Source organism: Periplaneta americana, chromosome 16 (genome assembly GCF_040183065.1).
Source record: "Periplaneta americana isolate PAMFEO1 chromosome 16, P.americana_PAMFEO1_priV1, whole genome shotgun sequence".
In the NCBI taxonomy this organism is placed as follows: domain Eukaryota; kingdom Metazoa; phylum Arthropoda; class Insecta; order Blattodea; family Blattidae; genus Periplaneta; species Periplaneta americana.
In genome coordinates this window covers 81,615,187-81,623,786 of record NC_091132.1, presented here as the reverse complement: position 1 = coordinate 81,623,786, position 8,600 = coordinate 81,615,187, and the positions used below count along the sequence as shown (strand labels likewise).

At 33.8% G+C, this 8,600-nt stretch overlaps 1 long non-coding RNA gene across 1 annotated transcript; it reads left to right on the top strand.

Annotated features, from left to right (window-relative positions):
* The first annotated feature begins 219 nt into the window (after positions 1 to 219).
* Positions 220 to 3,135, top strand: LOC138716530 (uncharacterized). The gene is made up of 3 exons (XR_011336678.1): positions 220 to 1,266; positions 1,731 to 1,860; positions 3,000 to 3,135. It is a non-coding gene; the product is annotated as an uncharacterized lncRNA (long non-coding RNA).
* Positions 3,136 to 8,600: the final 5,465 nt, after the last annotated feature.

The window sequence follows — 8,600 nt, the reverse complement described above, 5'->3', positions numbered from 1 at the left end:
TGGTGAAATAATGGTAAAAAATTAATGAAATTCACTTTTTTGTTTTTATGTTCGTAATTATATTTGAATATCATAGTTTCATAGTATGGATCCACTTTAAACTGTGTCACGTGACTTTTATAATTATATTGTAATAGAGAAAAAATAAATTGCAAAAATTACAAAATGCTCCCGGTGGCAATATATGAGTAGACACAGTCTAGTATATACCGGGGGGGTGTAACTCAAATGATAGATGTTGGATGCTCATAGATGTTCCTTAGTTTGCCGCATGTGGTCAGGACAGCGCTGGCTGTATTTCGATCACAGAGTTTGTAAAATTAGCAGTACAAAACTCTTTGGTTTCGAAAGTTCTTTGGTTATAAGTTTTGCCAATATGATAGTTTTAAACAGATATTATTAATATCCATTATTTACAGAATGTGTCAGTTTCATAACATTCGGATTATTATTACTATTACTATATAGCTAATCTGCATTTTCATTCGAGGACAAAGTAGCCATACTAGTGTACTGTGTATGACCTATTAACCTCATTTGTTCAGTTGATCAATTGTTGGGTGTTGGCATTCCTATTCTGTTTAAATCTTGTATAAATTATGGAATGGACGAACATGGCTGCTTAAGGAAGAAATTTGAACAGATCGAGTTAATTTAGAAGTTACTGGTGCTTTCCTGCAACAAGAAATAATTCGCAACGTTAAAGGTAAGAAAGAAATACGTTTGAGATTACATCTACACGGTTCAACTTTTCTTTCAACTTCACACATTCAAACAATGCCTGCAAAATTGGTATTTAATAATAACGGAAGTGCACACAATGTGCAGGATAATATATTACCTATTTTAGCTTTCGCTGCTGCAGAACTTGGCCAGTGAAACTAATCGGTTTTTACTCTCCATCACATGGTATCTTGGTATTTTAATATTAATATGGCGTACCTTGTAGATAGAAAATCTTAATGGATCTTAATTCAACATGCGCTTTAAACTTGATTCTTTCAATATTCTTCCCAGACTGCGTGCGTACGAGCATGAAAAACTGAACCGTGTAGATGCAGCTTAACTGCACCGTCATGTTTTCTAATTTAAACTGAATTCTTCCATCATATCTTAAACGTTTATTAAACTGAGATCTGTAATTGTTTTCAGGGATAAACTTCAGAACGCGATTACCTTTCTTTTACCACTACCACATGATGAACTTCTGTGTTGAATTACAAGAGTGTATTAGGCCTAACTGCAATTACGCCAAGAGCTTTAAAGGTAAGCTAACAGAGTTAATATACACTTTGGGTATGAACGAACATCTCATTTTTGTATATAGCTAAGTTAAGTTGGTCAGACATCTTAAAATTCGTGGGACAGAATCTGATATGACTAAATATGTTGTTCCCGGTTTAATTCTTTACAGTTGCGTTACCAAAGGATGGCGTACCCTAGCTTGGTAACGCAATAGTAAAGAATGTCGTTCCCGAAAAAAAGATATTTTAGAAAATTTGACTTTACAGTTAACAGTAGTACCTTTACTGGAATAATTTTGATAAAATAAAAAGAGTTAAATTGCTGGATATATTTATTATTTTTATAGACTCGTGGATAGAATTCTTCCAGGAATATTTCACAAACGTTGATTATACTGTTGATTATACTGCAATCCTTCAATTGTTCTATGAAATGTAGTGTTATTAATGCATTATATGATACTAGGCTACTGTCGTTTGTTTCAGTTAATAGAAAGACAAATGGCGGAGTTTTACACTGTGAATGTGCTGCAGTGTACTGTCAGAAATCGGATAGTAGTGAGAAGACCTGGTTATTCCTGTTTCCTGTGCCAAGTAATGCAGCACAGCTTAAAAGGTAAGCAATGGCATTGGCATAAGCTCAATGCAAAGATATCCTTATATATCATCAGTAAATAGTCAGGGTTGGTAAACTGTAGTGATTTTTAAATTTAAGTGAGAATTATTTGTCGAATTCAGATTTGTTTATTAAAATGAGTTTTTGCTTTCTTTTGTAATTCATTTAAATTTAATTTGTGCATTACTTCCTACATAATTGTGTATTTTTTAATGTGTTATTTTAAGTAATTAACAATATCGCTTCAAAAATAATTTACTATGTTTACACATAGGCCTCATTATTAATACATGAAGAGTTACAGCACTAATAACCTGCACTTAATGATAATAATAATTAGCTTAGACTTAGGCAAGATATTATGTTCAGTTTGTTATTCATTAGAAAAGAATTCAACTATTTAGGGAGATTAATATTTACAAATAAATTTATCAGAAGAGCTTAGCATTGTGTGTTTTCAAAATAAATAGATAGTCCATTTGGCATTGTGCAACTTTTACTTTGAATATTGTTATGAGCTACAACTGTTCATTTCAATCCTCAGCATCATACTGTGCTTTAATTAGGTGGTGATTCCGAAAGTAGGTTCTACTTGACTACCTGTACCATGTGTTCTGTTGCTCCTTAATTAGGAGTTGGGAAAAGACATATGAGAAGCAAACTTTCAAAACCTGTCCATTTCTTCAGAAAATGCTAGAATTATATGTCTGTAATAAACAAAGATTTTTCTGTGGTGAAATTTTATATGAATTCATAGGAAGAAAAATATATTTCACCATAGAAAATATTTTCTTCATTGCAGAGATGCAAGTTTTTGGCATCTGAAGTGTATTTTGTAAAAATGGACATGTCAAGTTTTGCAAGTTTGCTACTCATATATTGCTAATAGTTTTAAGAAGCAGCAGAACAGTCATATGTAAAAACGTTTATATTTTTTTTTTCTTCAGGAAGTTAATTTCTCATCTTAATCATGTTAGGTGCATATAATTTTAATCTGTGATTTAAGTAGTAACAATTATCTGATGTAAATAAAATGAAAATTATTTTATTTACATCATGATTAAATCATTAATTTAAATTAATACCAACCCTGGTTTGTGCATTTTTTGAAGATAATAATAGAATTTTGATTGTAACAGGTACCACATGTGGGCAGCTGTGGCAGAAAATCCTCATCCTTACAGAAGGGCCTATATATGTGCAAGCCATTTTCGCAGTAATCAGTATAACGGTGACTTCAGGCACAACTTACTAAGAGGGGCCATTCCATCAAGAACTACGACCCACTTCATCACCAGCCTACTTACATTAACCTTTTTCACCACCTAACATAATTGCTTCATTCATTGCACTTCACTGTGGCATCAATTTGAACCTGTATTCTCTTTCAGTGACTGATTCATTCATTGTATTTATCATTTAACAAAATTGTGTCTAACGATCTTTAAGACCCTAAGTTAACATTACATAGTAATATAAATACAAATAATAATTACTAGTACAATGAGCATTTCAGTTGTGTCAGCTATAGGGCATAGGAGGGAGTCCAGTGGCAGCGATACGAATCTGCAGCTTCTGCAACTGGTGAGATTTGGGTGCTTTATATAGAATTTTTAGAGAGTAAATATGTTGATGTTTTCTAATGCCAGGCATTTGACAAAGTCATTTGACCTCTTGCACTCCAGTATTTTTCAAAATTATTGTCATGGTCAGCCACTGAAGCACAGATTTTGAGGTGTTCCAAATCCATTTCTTGGTTTGAGTAGCACAATGGACAGTTAGGAGACTGATATATTCCAATTCTATGCAGCAAAATAGTCCCCCAATCGGATTTCCAGGCGGGACTACTTTAATGGTACAGAAGCAACTAAATTTCTTATAATGTAATGCTTGTCGTATAACATCAGCTAAGAAGAGAGTAAGTATGGTACAATATTTTGTCTCTTCTCACTTTATAGATCTCTTGGATATGGAACAAGTTTTGATGGTGAAATCATTGTAATAAGTGAAAGTCTCAGGAATCTTCTATGCCACATCAATAAATTTAAGAATGCAGTTATATTGTCAGACTCCAAAGCAGCTATTCTATCCATAGTCTCTAAATACACACCTTCATCTCAAAGAGCAGAAATAACTAAAATGCTCTCTCAATTAATATCACTCAATAAAAGAATTTTATTCCAATGGATACCATCCCATTGTGGAATCCTGGGAAACGAGAATGCGGATGCTATAGCAAAGAAGGGCAGCACTGCTACTTACAGACCTGTTACTAAATCTACGTATTACTCTGTGAAAAGATTTATTAAATCTACATACTTAGACTTCAACAAACAAAATTTGATAACACAATCTCAAGGGAAAAAATGGAACTCTCTGCATCATAATCCACACTTAATTCCCGATTTACCACGAAAATCGTCTGTAGCTGCATTTAGATTGGCAACAGGCCATGACTGTCTGGCCAAACAAACACCTGCATAGAATTGGAATATATCAGTCCCCTAACTACCCACTGTGCAACTCAAACCAAGAAATAGATTCGGAACATCTCAAAATCTGTGCTTCAATGGCTGGCCATGATAATATCTTCGAAAAATATTGGAGTACAAGAGGTCAAATGACTTTATTGTCAAACCCCTGGCATTAGAATACAACAACAACATATTTTGAGCAATGGGGCCACAACCAAATAAAACACTCAGTATCAAAGCTCAAAATTAGGAAATGTTGCGAAGTATAGACTTATCTCTAATAAATTGTATTGCACTTTTTCTAATATGTTCAGTGTTTTGAATCAACTATACATCAGAGAATGAAAAATAATTTTTTATTTGTATTTCTTAATGGTGTTTTTATTAAAAGTCTAAGTTAATTTTATGTATGTTGTACACAAATAGTTTTATTTGTATTCTTTATCAGTGGCGATTATTGATTACTTAGATTTTTAATATCCATATATTTAACTAATGGCAGTTACTTTTAAAAATAGATGTTCAGCTCTGATGGTGTAAAACAAATAAAGTGGTGTTTTATAAATGTTTATGAATGTGCGTTGTACTATGTATGTCACAGCAAAACATCTTATGACTATTTTCAAGCTAATGTTTGACATAAAAAAATTAAAGAGCGAATTATATATCTGACCAATAATAACTTCGAAGTCAATATTCCAAAGTCAATCTTTGTTTTTATCTTCCAATACATGATGCATAACATTATTTAAAAATAGTGCTTAAGGTGTTTTGGAGAGAAGTATCCTATCCTATTCGCATCCTGTATCTCAATTACATATTTGATCTAGAAGATGCAAAAACTTTTATTAGTCAAATTTGATAAATTAATTTAATAAAAGGGTTAAAGGACGGTGTTAATAGAGGGTGTGTGTTAATGGTTTTCAGTTTCATGTTCAACCATTATATTTATATTCACATGTTAAAACAAAAATGTGATATAAATATTGTGGTTAAACATGTTATTTAAACTGATAAACCATTACACACTCCTTTGGCGATATGAAAAATACTAGTTGTGTTGGTATAATAGTTATCTGCAGTACCGATCGGGCTCTAATGTTGGCATAACGGATACCTGTAATACCGATCGGGCCGTGTAACAAGGGATGTAGTTCCGCATTCTGCCGCTATGTGTAACGAGATGTAATTCCGATGTTTTGTCGCCAAGTGTCTCGACGTCGCGTCAATAGCGTGTCGAAGGTAATGCATTGAGTTGGGGGTCTTTCTATTTATTTGTCTATGGTATATACAGTCACGAAGTAAATATGCATCTATAGATAGTTGCTAACCACTAGGATCGCTAATATCACCTCATTACAAACAATGCGAAATAGTATCGGCACAGTCTATTGTTCCTAGTACCCTCACAACTCAACCTTCGTGACTGTATATCACTAGTGTCAGAGTTGTAAGCTCCAATACCGGTTGTGGAGCTAGATCGGAGCTTGAACTTGCTTATGTCTGTGGAAACACCGGAGCACGCAACCAGTCTAGTGGAGCGCTCCGCTCCATTTAGTCCCTGTCTGACATCGCTGCTGTATATACTAGACTGTGATATAGATGAACCCCGTTTTAATTCAAAACCTTCACCGTTCTAAAGTACTATCCCATATAATTAAATGTGACTAAACATACGCTGCGTGAGTGAATTCAGAAAATTGTTTTTATTTTATTAAATCCTGTTTTCTCGAATTTAAAATTTTAAGCAGTTTCTTGAATGCAAAAAACTCCTTGCACAACAGTTATTGTCATACTAGTCTGAAACTTCTCGCAAACGTCTATCAAATGTTGATAAATACAATTTAAATGGGATTTGTATCGAATATTAATAGGTCAGGGTCACTCGACCGCCTTGGATGTGAAAAATGGATATAAAATAAAAAAATAGAAACGAATGTAGAATAAATGCGTTTTCTTATACCACTTCTTTTTCACGCGATTAGATAAGAAAATAAGTGCATCGGGGAGAAAATGAACACCGCAAAGATTGTGAAAAATTAAGCACTATCAACATTTAATAACACTGAACGACAGTAATTTTGCTCCGAATTAAAACAATGTGTCCCTTATGGTTTTGTGGGCGCTGAAACCGAAAATGCATCTCTTTTCTTCGTATCACGTAAGATTTTTAAGATATATCACGATTTCACTTTTCGATGAGTGCTCCCCCAGGAAACATCTGGCGCGAGTTGGGGATTGTAAACCATAAGAAAAGCTAATGCATTTTATGAGTTTATGACCTATTCCCGGTTTCTTATGGTTGTTGGCATGTTATTTTGTACTATAAATAAATAAATAGATATTGGTTCCTTCTATTCAGTAAATTTCATAACAGTTCAAAGTGACGTCTACGCAATGAACAAACAAGGGCATTGTTTTCAGTATTTAAAAGAAAAAAATTACCTGTTTGAGTGAAGCCAAATTAAAATAGAGCATTTTCATCGGTCCACAAATTCACAAAGTTATGGCTGACTCTTTGTTTGAGGAAAAAATTTCCAATGCAGAAAAAACGGCATGTCGCGCTTTCAAATATGTTTGCTCAAAGTTCCTTGGAAATTCTAGGGCAGACAACTACTTCGAAACCATGTCAAGTGTATATGAGAAAATGGGGTGTAATATGTCACTCAAAATACACTTTTACATTCTCATTTCGATTTCATTCCTCCTCATCTTGGAGCGGTAAGGGACAAGCAGGGGGAAAGATTTCATCAAAAAATATCTGAAATGGAAAGGCGATATTTTATTTTTTTATTTTATTGGGTTATTTTACGACGCTGTATCAACATCTAGGTTATTTAGCGTCTGAATGATATGAAGGTGATAATGCCGGTGAAATGAGTCCGGGGTCCAGCATCGAAAGTTACCCAGCATTTGCTCCTGTTGGGTTGAGGGAAAACCCCGGAAAAAACCTCAACCAGGTAACTCTTCCCGACCTGGATTCGAACCCGGGCCACCTGGTTTCGCAGCCAGACGCGCTGACCGTTACTCCACAGGTGTGGACGAAAGGCGATATAAAGGAAGATTATCATACAGCATGGTTACAGACTATTGTTGGATCCTTGTAAAAGACATTCCAGGATCTAATTATAAACGGAACTCATCCAGAAAATTCTTTTAAATGCTAAGTTCAAATTCCCAGATTTTTCTCATTATACGCATGAAATATTTTTATTGTTCTTGTGTTTTTTGTGTTTTAAACTATGTAACATCATTTTTGCATCCAGTACACATTTTTCAAGTATTATGAAACATTTTAAATCCCCAGTGTGTTGTAATTTTATCAGTAGCAGTGAAAAATAAAAAGAGAGAAGTTTTTCGTAAAAAAATTCAATTCACTTTCTCCTGAAAATGGTACGTGATGGGACAATTTGGATTTTAAATACATATTTGAGGTACACATATTGGTAATAATCACCTATTTTTATTTCGGAGCAAGACAAAAAGTAAATATTTGTTGTTCAGTGTAATTCGAGTTTCTAAGGGGAGAAATAATTGCGATCTTGAAAATTTTTTGTTCATTGTGGTGGGTGATTTAATGCATGCTCAGTCTTTACTGAATGAATTAAAGGTGGAGAGATGTTACTCACAGTTATTTACGAAGAATTACTGCATATGATCGAAGGTTTACAGCTTTTTTATTTGTTATAAGGACTCCTTGGGAATCCAATTTCTTGTTAGAATATATGAAAGTATAAGAATTCGTTTCTCCTGCTGATTAATAGGGAGCGGATTTTTATGTGCTAAAAATGCTAAATATATTTATTTTTATGTGCTAGAAAGTACGAAAATATTTGCTAAAAATAAAAAATTATTTTTTTTTTAAATACGACAAAAATACCTTACTTAGCTTGAAAAAAAAATTATAGGTACTCACCAACCACACTTGAGTGTTAGTAGTTGGCCGAGAATTGCAGTGAACAACAAAGGTCATCTCCAAATTCTCCATCACAAATGCATGCCGATTATCTTTGAACAACGACTTACACTGTGAAAACGATCTTTCCACATCACAGGACGTCAGACATGCATATTTAAAGAGAGGAATGTCACAAACACATACACCGTCAATTTCACCTACAGGCGCATCCTCCAATACTTGAGCAACTTTACACATTTTTTTATATCCACTGTTTTTCCCAAATACATTCTTGAATTTGTCCCTTAGTAATTTTGCTTCTGAACCTAGTAGCGATTCTAGTTTAATTTCCACAGCACGCACCTCCC